The sequence below is a fragment of the Echinops telfairi genome, unplaced genomic scaffold (genome assembly GCF_000313985.2).
Source record: "Echinops telfairi isolate 266 unplaced genomic scaffold, ASM31398v2 ScPeMD7_63;HRSCAF=240, whole genome shotgun sequence".
NCBI lineage: Eukaryota > Metazoa > Chordata > Mammalia > Afrosoricida > Tenrecidae > Echinops > Echinops telfairi.
The window spans coordinates 418,600-431,695 of record NW_022103961.1 but is presented as its reverse complement, the minus strand read 5'-3'; positions in this window follow the sequence as shown (position 1 = coordinate 431,695).

The window sequence follows — 13,096 nt, the reverse complement described above, 5'->3', positions numbered from 1 at the left end:
TTGACTGACAACTGGTTTAGGCCTATAGTCATTCATTACGGACAATGAGAAGTGAGGCTAGACTTCTCGGGGTGGGAGATAGGAAGTGTTGCTTAATGATGTTAGTGGCAAGTCCCATAACACTGGATAAGTTGTGTCCTCCATGAGACGGCATGACCTTCCTCCAGGACAGGGGACAAGTCTAAGGATGGCAGACTTGGACAGAACCTATCTCCAGAAATTATTACCAGATTCAATTTATACATATTAGTGAGCTGACTTCATGTACCAGGCCTGCTTGGTGGAGTTCCTGTTCCTTACTAATTTGAGAACATTTTAGTGGTATATGTGGCCCTACCCTAACATGGAATGTAGCTGGGTTCCTTTGTTGTTGGTTTCGGTCAAGTTGGCTCTAACTCACAGTGACCCTGTGGACAAAAGAAGGAAGCACTAGCCTGATCTTCATGCTTGAGTCCATTGCTGCTTTTTAACCTAGTGGACTCATCTTTCAGCATTACATTGGGCAATGCTCTGTGTCACCCATAGGGTCTTCGTTCACTAATTCTCACAAGTAGATAGTAGGCCTTTCTTCCTAAGTTGTCTTACTCTGGAAGCTTTGCTGAAGCCGGTCCGTCATGAGCAATCCTACTAGCATTTGAAACACAGTGACATATCCTCTAGCATCACAGCAATACACAAATCATTGCAGTGCCTGAGAGAGGGATGGTAGTGTTCTCATAGAACTCTTCTTAAATATTATTTACATAGAACATCCCAACAAGTTATGATCCCATGTTTTACTTAGTTTGTTCCATATTGTTAAACAGTGGTGATGGTGACAAACTTCTCATTCAATTTTTTAATTGGTATGATATCCAGAAAGAGTATTAGTAGTAATAATAATAATAATTTATTAATAATTAATTAATTAATAATTGTCACTTAGGCACATTCAGGATATCTTCAAAGGCTGAGGCTATAGTGTATCTCTGAGGCTATAGTGTATCTCTGAGAGTATAGTGTATCTTGGGCAATACTGACTCTTTACTGAGACCAGGTGGAAGTCATCACCAAGTAGTCAATCTGTAGAAATGGGAAGGAACTTTTGAATCCACGATAGCAATTCTTATGCTAGATTTCTGAGTCCAGACACTGCCCACCCTAGGCCTCAGTAAGCCTCTTGTTATAAGTCTCTCAACAAAATTACAGAATGCCACAGGTAGAAGAGACCTGAAAGCCCATCCCTTCTGTGGGCCTGAAGGCCATTCCATGAATCTACACCTCTTTCCAATGATATATGGAGGGCAAAACATGTTGTTGTGGAAATTTGTTAGAGAGCCAAAGCTGACGGAGTTCTACAGACTAGGAACAGAAAGGTACTTTCATCAAAAGCTGTCTCTTGAAATCCTCGAACATGTTCCAGGAACACTCAGGATACTGTGCCTCTTGTAGCAAAGTTTTCTCTATACCAATATGAGTTCCACTTGTGACTGACCACATCCACAAGAACAAATCATATTTATATTGTGACCTGATGCCTGCCACTATTGAAACCAAAATTTCTAATATAATATCCTTATTGTGTGTCGTGAATAATCAATGCAACAACCGCTCATAGTTAAAACCAATGAGTCACAACCATCGTTGTCGCCCATTTAGCTCAATGATGGTATGACATTGCTGTCAGGGCATGTCCGACATTCCAAGACCAGATGGATTTGGCCATTAATGATGCAATGACAAGGCCAAGGCCAGATAGAATCCACAAATGTGACCCTATCTCACTTATATGAAATAAGCTGAGCTATAGATACCAAAGATTAAAACAAACCTGGTAAACCCACAAAGGTTATTATGGTTGATAGGGCCATAAGGCTTAGGGAACATTATGTTGATAGTAGTGAAATGATTTGGAAAAATATGGCAAGAGTGGGTCCACAACTTGAAGAAAATAATGTCACTGAGTTATACATTTGGAAGTTATTTAAATGGCATTTTGTTATGTATATTTTCACCACAATAAAATAGATGCACTTTAAGATCCAAACTTGGTGATTTTGTCTCATGCATATCGCTGACAAGCCAATGGGGCAAAGCTACCTTATGGGAGATTATGACAGAACACCTCTCCGTCATAGTGAGGAGTCTTGGTTGGCTGCCGTGCATCTCACATGGTGGACGTCAGAGTCCCGTACCGAGAGCCCTTCCTGCTGAGGAAAGGCGTAGCCACAAATGGGGTCTTCCCTTCACCCATTACGCACAGTGAGTTTGAGTTCCTGTTAATCCTTTCCTAGATGACCTGCATCTGAGCCATGAGTTCATATCTAGAGCAGCTCCTTCATGGGGTTTGGTAGTCCGGCCTCACCACAGGGCTGTTGTTGTTGTTGTTTAATATATATAAAAATACACAATACAGACCCAGAGCTGCATCATTAGTTATACACATTCTCTGGCTGTGGGCTTGATTCTGGACTTTTGTGGAAAAGCTTTGTAGTCTGAAGCTCACTCTCAGAGTGTAGGGCAAGAAGTTCACTACCACCCTAGAACACCAGAAACCAGGAGCTGTCTCAGGACAGCCTCCCAGAAAATAGAGAAGAGAGTAGGTCTTGCACCATCCCATGAGTGATTGCAAATTAAAAGTATTGCAATCCAGAGGGTTTTTATTGGTTGATTGTTGGAAGTAGATCGCTAGAACTTTCTTCTTTGTCCATCTAAATAGAGAAGATCCATGGAAACCTTCGTAGCAACGCACAAGCCTCCAAGGGTACATGGGTGGTGGCTATGTATGAGGTATACTGGCCAGGAATTGAGCTGGGTCTCCTGCATGGAAGGTAACTAATTCTACTACTGAACCACACTACCCCCCTTAAGACATTTATATTGTATGGTGTGTTAGTAAACTAGAGAAACAAATCCACAGAAATTCATATGTGTAAGAGAGTTTTATATGAAGGGTAATTGTACATTAAGAAAGCATCCCAACCAAGTGCTTCCCAAGCCCATAAGTCCAACATTAGCCGATATGTCCAACGCCAATCTAAAAAGCCCTCCTCATTCTCACAAAACACACCCAATGATGCTGACTGCAGAGGAAAGCCGAATCAGTGAGCGTCTAAGCATCTCAGTGCTGTCAGAGGACTACTCACCGCTGCTCCAGCACCTAGGGCTGCATCAGGGTAGGTCTATGTGGATTCTCCTCAGGGATGTCTTGCAAGAAGCGAGCCTTGCCAGCTGAAGCAGGGAACTGGCTAAAGCAGCTGCACCCTGGTCTGACCATCACAAAGTAAGATACCTGAGAACTAGAAAGGTGAGGCTCACAAAGCCATTTATCTCTCTGCCCTTCAGTCAATCCCATGTGTTTATTGGCCAGGTTGGCACAATAAATCTTAACTATCTTATATGGATTTCAAAATTATAGGATAGCATTCCACATTTTTGAAATACATATTTCACGTAATTCAAGTACAGCACTCTTCTCTTCATCCCAAATATCTATTCATCAACATGAATAACTTGCTATGACTTTTCCATGTAGTCTATATAGCTCCAATAAGGTGATTTCTCAAATACACCCCTTATCATTACAGTGATACTTCAGTTAGCAAATGACTCCAGCTCCAACTTTCTATAGCTTGGTGTTCGTAATCTTGCTGGATAATCAATAGTCAAATGGGAAATCTGACTGGAAAAGACTTGCGCAGGCTTAGAGTGAGTCAAGAATGCCGTTTGTCTCAGTCACAAGGGGATGACGCTAAGCACCACTCTTGCTCAGTCAACATGTAGTGCTTGTGTTAGTGCGCTAAAGCATTCACCTCTGTGGCTTTTTCTTTTTCTTTTCTTTCTTACTTTCTTTTTTGGCACTTTATTTGGGTAAAATACTGTAACTATTGCTCCAAAGAAAAATATTGCAAAAATATTGTAATTATGGTTCCAAGGTTTTACCAGAGTAAAGCTAAGAGAAAACCTATGAGGACTACAGAAAGAAATTATGGAATTTGAATTTGGTGGCCGCTTGTCTGATTTGGTGGCTGAATACAACATGGCTAAGTTGACATTATCAACATTTTTGAAAAAAACTGATTAAAGCAACTAATGTAATGAAAGGTGCGAAATTGTTAACTACAAAACAAAGAACCCAGACCATAGAAGAAGCTGAAAAGTGACTGTCCATTTGGATAAATCAGAAACAATTTGATGGTGATAATGCATCTGAGCCAGTGATAATGAGAGAAGACTAAGAGTCTCCAGAGTGATTTAAAGTCCTAGAAAAATGAATTTATACGTATAATTTTGGGCCTGAGAACGAATTATATTTTATGGAAAAAAATATGATCAGTTCTCAAACTTTTCGGTGTTCAAACACAAATTTAGAACAGATTGAGGTTGACAATCAAGGTATCACTGTAATTAAAGTAAGATGTAGAGTTTAGGGCCTGAATTTGCCCAGATATATACCTTTTTGCCTCAGTGACTAGCCTGCCCTAAGTAGGAAACCACCCCCAAGCTACCCCAGTTTTCTCTGGATCCCTTCTCACCCAGCAGCCAGGGTGAACAGGAGCCAGCCAGACTGCACTTGGCCGAGTTAACAATGGATTGGGGCAGTGGGAGGGAGTACTGGACCAAGGCTCCATAGAGTCCATACTCAGACATCTCCCGCTGCAAACCCAGCATTTCTCCTGCTTCCTCCACATGGGCCTAAAGTTTTGAAACCAGAGTTGATGTGAAGCAGGGAGGGAAGCAAAAGGGATACACAGGAAAAGACACTGTGAGGGGGTACCCTAAGCTTGGGTTTCTTCTAAAGATGGCCAGCAACCAACTTGATTTAAACTTCTATATCTGAAACTATTCAGGAGATGATTTTTCACTCAGAACCCACAGGGATGTGCTGTGGAGATCATGCACAAGTACTGAGGTTTCTCCATAGCATAAGAAGTAGAAAATCAAATTGTCTTTAGCATACACAGTACAATGAAGTAGACTAATGTTTATTTATTGACTTTATTTCTTGATTGAATAGGAACTGGAAACACGGGGAATCCAGGACAGATGATCCCTTCAGGACCAGTGGTGAGAGTGGCGATACCGAGAGGGTGGAGGGAAGGTGGGGTAGAAAGGGGGAATTGATTACAAGGAGCTACATATAACCTCCTCCCTGGGGGACGGACAAACAGAAAAGTGGGTGAAGGGAGACGTCGAACAGTGTAAAACATGACAAAATAATAATAATTTATGAACTATTAAGGGTTCATAAGGGAGGAGGAAAAATGAGGAGCTGACACCAAGGGCTCAAGTAGAAAGCAAATGTTTTGAGAATGATGATGGCAACAAATGTACAAATGTGCTGAACACAATGGATGGATGTATGGATTGTGATAAGAATTGTATGAGCCCCCAATGAAATGATTTTTAAAAGTAAAAAATATATATTTTAAAGAAAATAGGTCACCCTCTGGACAGTGGCTCATTCTAATCTCAGGTATTGGATTGCTGGAAATTTCTAAAGAAAAGAAGTATGTTAACACAAGGATATTGTTGAAGATTACCTACCTGTTAAAAAGAGTGAGTTGGTGGCATAGCTTCTAATCTTAAAAAATGTACAAGAATTGTTGTCAAGTGAAAAACCAAGAAGAGGCAATGACTGTAGCTTGATGCTTTTTCATAAAAACATAAAACAAAATCTAATACATATATACATATTGTATTTCTGATATGTATATATATGGATCATATATTATACTTATTTGTTATGACATGGAGACCGTTGGTTTCTTTGAGAGTTTTATTTCATTGTTTTATATACATTGTTATTAATACATTTTTATGTACTTTCTAGTTGTAGTACACCTAGTAACTATACAATTTAAAAGGATATAATCAAGGAAGACAAGCTGAGGGTGATGAAAATATCTTTTTGAAATATGTGTGTGGAGACCCCAGAGCTTGTGGGAAGTTGGGATAGATGATGATTAGTTTGCAAGTGGACAAGAATGTTCTGAGTATCAGGAAGTGACTATGAATGGATTCATTGTGTGTGAGAACAGCAACACAAGGAACTTGGGGGTGTCTCTGGGAATGAGAGGGGGTGTATGTACCTGTACTTGAGCTTCAGGGAGCTAGATTTTCACTGAAGTGTTTGCTGGGTGTACATGTCATGGTAGTGGGCCTCGCTGAATGCTTTCTCCAGCTCTGCTAGCTGGTAGGCAGTAAAAATTGTCCTGAAGGGAAATCTGGACATACATGTGGACATGCCTACTCTCACCTCCAAAAGATCACTTTGGGGTAACAGAGCACCCCAATTCTTCTTCTTTGGTCCCTGAACAATTCGATTCTGCAAAGTCCAGAAGTTAAGCTCAAATATAAAAGTTCTTGAGCTCTTTTTCCTGCTCAGTAAATTCCACTAACTAATTTAAGAAAACCCATTTTAAAGGCCTACAATATTGTAGGTCTGCAAAGATGGTCTTGTAGCCTCCTGAAAATGTTAGGTAGCCAGAATGTGGACCAGGTTGTCTAATGGGCATGCTCCAAAATTCAGGCTCTGAACCAGGAAGGGGTAGTACACCTAGATGAGCTGAGCGGTACACCTGGGTGGGCCCCAATCTGGGCCAGGAGAGATTAATTCAGCCAATAGGGTCAACCAGTACCGCTGACCCCGCCTCCCAGTAGAAGGCCTGAAAAAGCCAGACTCCCAAGCTGCTTCTTTTTCCAGCCGCTTCTCGGCCGGCCATGTTGTATTTGTGTGTGTGTGTGTGTGTGTGTGTGTGTGTGTGTGTGTGTGTGTTTCCCCTCTGTCCTCAGTTTTCCAGGTGTGGGTGAGAAGTGCCCCGAGGGTGCCTGTATAAAACCTGTTACTTCTATCCTTTATAAAACTCACTTGGATCACAAACCAGGCTTCAGAGTGTATTCTTTCTCATGCGAAGACAAGGACTAAGGAATTTCCACCCAAGAAACCTAACAAAAATTGCATAATTCGGTTCCCAAATGGCTGCTGTGCCTTTTCCACTGCCAACCAGGAGGCCATTGGGCTTGCCATTAGCCAAGACCATGAACTCTCAATGCTGACCCTATAAAGCAGTGAGGAAAGGAAGTCAGAGGATGACCTCATACCTGTGCTGCTGCTTCTGGGCACTTTCAGGTCACTAATGTCTTCAAACAGATTGTCCTCATCTGTTAGCACAATGAGAGCGGGAACTATAAATGTGAGTGTATTTCTCATGTGTTAATTTTTTTTTCTTTATCATGTTTTAATGTAAAATTATGAACCTGCCTGGAAATGAAATTATGTAACAATTGTTGTCAATTCCAATTCATAGTGACTCCACATGGCAACATAGAACTGCCCCGCTTTGAGTTTCTGAGACTACAAATATTTATGGGACCCAAAAGCCTTATCTTTCTTCTGTGGAGCAACTGGAGCATGCAAATGGTTGACTTTTGGCTAGCAGCCCATGTAATCCACTATGTCATCAGGGACCTTCATTCGACAATAAAAGGTAACATTTTTAACACTTACTCTATATAGGGTCACTATGAGTTGGAATCGACTCAATGGCATTGAGTTTGAATTTGGTTTTAGTATGTTTCTGACAGTGTGCTTAACATTATCTATGCTTTTTCTCAATTATTCCTCATTTTAAAAAAATAGAAACTAGGTGTGTTAGACAGGGTTCTCTAGAGAGATAAAACCAAATTCCTGATAATTTAATATATTTATTCATAAAGATAATTAGATATATAACAAGAAATGAACTGTTAAATCATATACAGATAAATATATAATACAAGAAATAAACAGTTAAATTAGAAAGCACTACAAATGGCTCAGTGCAACTCACGTCCATGAGAGAAAGCAGAGAGACTTACAGTCCTTCAAGTCTAGTTTGCTGCCTGATCTTCCTCTATTTGTAGAGAGAGCTAGGCTATGTCAGCACAGTAGCCAATCACAGGGCAGGTCACCAACCGCCAGTCCCCAGCTCCAGAGAAGTCTTAAAGGGACCTCAACTTACAGCGACACAGTCCACAGGCTAGGCGGCCCACAGGTAGTGTAGCCTTTAAATTGAGGCACAGAACAAGCAAGGCAGCTGCACACTGGTCCAATGATCACAGAGTGAGAGACAAGAAAGGCAAGGCTCACCAAGCCATTTATCTCTCTGCCCTTCAGTTAATCCCACTTGTGTTTATCAGCCAGGCTGGCGCAATAAACTATCTCTCTAGGGTTGTGGGGAGGAGATGAGCCAGTCAGGGTGCAGTGTAGCAATGATGAAACATACAACTTTCGTCTAGTTCCTAAATGCTTCCTTCCCACCCACTATCATGATCCCAATATTCTACTTACAAATCGGCTAGACCAGAGGATGTACACTGGTACAGATAGGAACCGGAAACACAGGGAATCCAGGGCAGATGATCCCTTCAGGACCAGTGCTGAGAGTGGTGATACCAGGAGGGTTGGGGGAGAATGGAGTAGAAAGGGGGAATTGATTACAAGGATCTACATAGAACTTTCTCCCTGGGGGATGGACAACAGAAAATTGTGTGAAGGGTGATGTCAGATAGTGTAAGATATGACAAAATAATAATAATTAAAAAATTATCAAGGGTTCATGAGGGAGCGGGAGCGGGCATGGAAGGGAAAAAATGAGGAGCTGATACCAAGGGCTCAAATAGAAAGCAAATGTTTTGAGAATGATGATGGCAATTAATGTACAAGTGTGCTTTACACAATTGATGTATGCATGGATTGTGACGAGTTATACGAGCCCCCAATAAAATGATTTTAAAAAATAGAAACTGCAAAATAACTCAATCATTGTCCTATTTTTATAGATAAGGAAATGGAGGGAAAGCTTTGTTAAGTAGTTCGCCCAAGAGCACACAGATTATGAGTGATTGAAGTTGGAATTCAAACACCACACTGTGGTGCCCAAGCCATTTGGCCACTAAGTACATTTCCTACTTCCCAAAGCTTCCAAATTCATCTGCTGCCCTCTGCTCCTATATCAGTGTTTCTCATAGGGAGAGTTGGAGTTTGTGACATCTGAATAGTAAATACACTGGTGTTTCTCAAAGGGATGGCTGAGGTTTGTAACACCAGAATCATCAATAGAACTGCACCACTGACCTATCACTTCAGAATCTCTGGAGGTGGATGCCAAGAAGCTCATTTGTGATAAGTGTGCCCAGGTGATTTGTATGCACTTAAAATTTTAACAAGCAATCAATATGCTTGCTCTTTTGTTATTTATTATATGAAAAGATTAATATAGAAAGGAAGATTCATTGCCAAAAAGCGTGTTGCTGTTAAGTGCCACTCATAGCGACCCTATGTACAACAGAACACAACACTGCGCAGTTGTGCACCATCCCACAGTTGTTCTTATGTACGAGTCTATCGTTGCAATGGATTCAGTGTCAGTCCATCTTGTGAGGGCCTTCCTCTTTCCTCACTGACCCTCTACTGAGCATGATGTCTTTTTCTAGGGACTGGTCTCTGCTGACAACAGGTCCAAAGAAAGTGAGACAAAATATATTATTGCCTAAAAATATCATCACATAAAATATAACTATGGCAGTAACATAATCTCCTGTCAACATGAGCAAAGGGGTGGAGTCTAGCCTGTCAATCAGGTCATAGCCAATGATGCCTCTGTGTAGGCATGGCCTTCTCCTGAGGATTCTGGGAACTCCTGTCTTCCTCCCTGGTGGCTGGACACACACTCTGCCTGCTTCACATCCTGTTGACAAGCTACATGGAGTTTTGCTGATGGCAGCTAGAACCTTGGAGCTAGAAGAGCCTCTTGGAGACCCACACTAGACCTGAAGATGCTTCCATTGCCACTGGATCGGTTAGGAAGTCAGAAGAGGGACTAAAGTGTCCACTGGGCATGGTCCAAAATTTAGGTTCTGAGCCAGGAAGGGGCGGTACACCTGGGTGGGCCCAATCTGAGCCAGGTGAGTTTAATTCAGCCAATGGGGTCAACCAGTACATTGACCCCACCTTCCAGTGGAGGCCTCAAAAAGACAGAATCTGAAGCCCCAGTCCCCCTTTTTGTTCTTTTCCCTCCAGCTGCTGGTCGGCCAGCAGTGCAGCATCTCCTCTGGCCTCACGGCTGTCTCCACGCATGGATGTGAAGTACCCTGAGGGTGCCTGTGTAAAACCTGGAAGTTCTTCTATCTTTTATAAAACTCACTTGGATCACAAACCAGGCTTCTCATGGGAAGCCAAGGACTGAGGTATTTCCTCTTGAGAAACCTAACAGATCCACGAGACTTTTTACCCACTGGCCTGTGATCTTTCTGCATTCGGCATCATTGCATATGAAGATGGAAAATGGATGCTTGTTTGACTTTGCTTTTTTTAAATCATTTTATTGGGAGCTCGTACAACTCTGATCAAAATCCATCCATCCATCCATTGCATCAAGCACATTTGTATATTTGTTGCCCTCATCATTCTCAAAACATTTGCTTTCTATTTGAGCCTTTGGTATCAGCTCCTCACTTTTCCCCTCCTTCCCCCCCATGAACCCTTGATAAGTTATAAATTATTATTCTTTTGTTTGTCTTACACTGTCCGATGTCTCTCTTCACCAGCTTTTGACCTCGCTTTATGGTAGTTTTTCTTCTTTGGCCAGTCAGGGGTCAGATATGGCCATGTGTTTACTGGGTTGGTTTTTTGAAAGAATAAGGAAAGTTAACGTGTTGATTATTTTGTTTGGTTGTTGTCTTAGGCTATTCCTGTTTGAAATGGAGAAGATGGATGTAATTAATGCATATTTTGAGTTCAGGGGGCAAAATCATACCTTGAATTTCTCAGAGACCATGCTGCATATGAAAATGCCTGACGAGGACAAAATAGCTGATGAAATGCCCTGGCTTGATTCAGTCAGAGGCTTAAGGCCACATTTTGTATCAATGAAATAGTTTAGGTCAAGATTAAGATAAAATAGATAAGGATTGAACTTGACTGTCTTAAGAATTGAGTTTAGGATCTGGCTGTACTGTTTTGACTATTGTTATTTATATAATAATTGATAGAAATGATTATTGGGAAGTATAGAGAGTTCATTTAAGCTCACTGTTTAAGCCACCAATTTGAATCTTTAAATGGATGTAGAACTCACCTGCAAAGAGGGCTGTGAAAAGATAAGTCACTAAGGACATTTGCACTCAAAGAGATTTGCCTAGGGGACTGTTGACAGACTGAAGTGAAAAGGAATTTTGGCTTTTAAAATTTTGAACTAGTGGTTTGAGCCTGAGGCTGGAAAATATTGGAGCCTTGGAAGGAACTCTCCTCTCTAGGACTGAACAATTAAAGGGAGCCTGTGGGCAGGACGGAATGCTCACTAGGTGACGGCTGAAATCCCTGTGCTGAGTGGAAGTGAGAGAAACACAGCAATAAAATGGCAGTTTGGGTCTAGCCACTGACACCTGTGGACCTGATTCACAGGGACTAGAGGAGAAAATGGGAGCGGGTTGACTGGTCTGAAGTTCATGACCTAGCACAAGGCACTAGGGTTGTTGAGAATTTTTGATGGAGCCCAGGGTCTAAAGCAGGGGTTCTTAACCTTCCTAATGCTGCGACCCTTTAATATAGTTCCTCATGTTGTGGTGACCGCCAACCATAAAATTATTCTCATTGCTACTTCATAACTGTAATTTTGCTACTGTTATGAATTGGGCAACCCCTGTGAAAGTGTTGTTTGACTCCCCCCAAAGAGGTCATGACCCATAGGTTGAGAACCACTGGTCTAAAGGCAAGGCAGCCAATGGGCACCCAGGTGAGGTTAGGTGAGGCAGCCCACATTGAGTTGACCAGAATCCACCCAGATGAAGAGAAGATTTTTAAAAAATCATTTTATTAGGGGTTCTTACAGTTCTTATAACAATCCATACATCAACTGTATCAGGCACATTTGTACAAATGTTAACATCATCCTTTTCAAAACTTTTTCTCTACTTGAGCCCTTGGTATCAGCTCCTCTTTTTTTACCTCCCTCCCCTGCCCTCATGAACCCTTGATAAATTATAAATTATTGTTATTTTCATATCTTACACCATCTTCTGTCTCCTTTCACCCCTGATTCTATTGTTCACCGATCATTGTGGTCAGTTCACCCTTTCTCTCCCCGCCATCCCCCTACCCTCATGGTATCACTACTCCCATTATTGTTCCTGAGGGGTTTATCTGTCTGGAATTCCATGTGTCCAGAGCTCTTATCTTTACCAGTGTACATGCTCTGGTCTAGCCAGATTTGTAAGGTAGGACTGGGGTCATTTGTAAGGTGGGGGCAAGGAAGCATTGAAGAACTAGAGGAAAGTAGTATGTTTCATCAGTGCTTTACTTCACCCTTACTGGCTCATCTCTTCCTTGTGACCCTTCTGTAAGGGGATATCCAATTGTCGACAGATGAGTTTTGGGTCTACAACCCCCACCCACCCACCCACCCCCCACCCCCGCTCTGTTCACATCAATATTATTGTTTGTTTCTGGTCTTCTGATGCCTGAAACCTGATCCTGTCTACACCTCATGATCTCACAGGCTGGTGTGCTTCTTTCATGTGGGCTTTGTTGCTTCTCAGCTTGATTGTTTGTTTATCGTCAAGCCTTTAAGACCCCAGATCTTGAAATAATTGGGTACCATCAGCTTTCTTCACCACATTTGATCATGCACCTATTTTGTCTTCAGTGATTGTGTCGGGAAGGTGAGCATCGCAGAATGTCATGTTATTAGAACAAAGTGTTCCTGCGGTCAGGGTGTACTTGAGTAGAAGCCCAAATGTCCATCTGCTACGTTAATACTTAACATATAAATATATGTACATAGATCTATGTCCCTATCATTATATATAAATATATTTACCTATGTACGTGTCTGTATTTATGCCTATATAAATATCCTTTACCTCCTAGTTCTTTCCTCTATTTCCTTTTACTTTCCTCTTGCCCCACTATCACGTTTGACCTTCATTCAACTTTCAGTAATTTCTCTTGGCTACATTGCACTTGACCAAACCCCACCAGGCATTCTACATCCCCCTCACCATTGATTTTAGATCACTTGTTCCCTTGTCCCTGGGTTTGTTGACTCCCCCACTTCCTTTGCCCACCTCCTGCTCT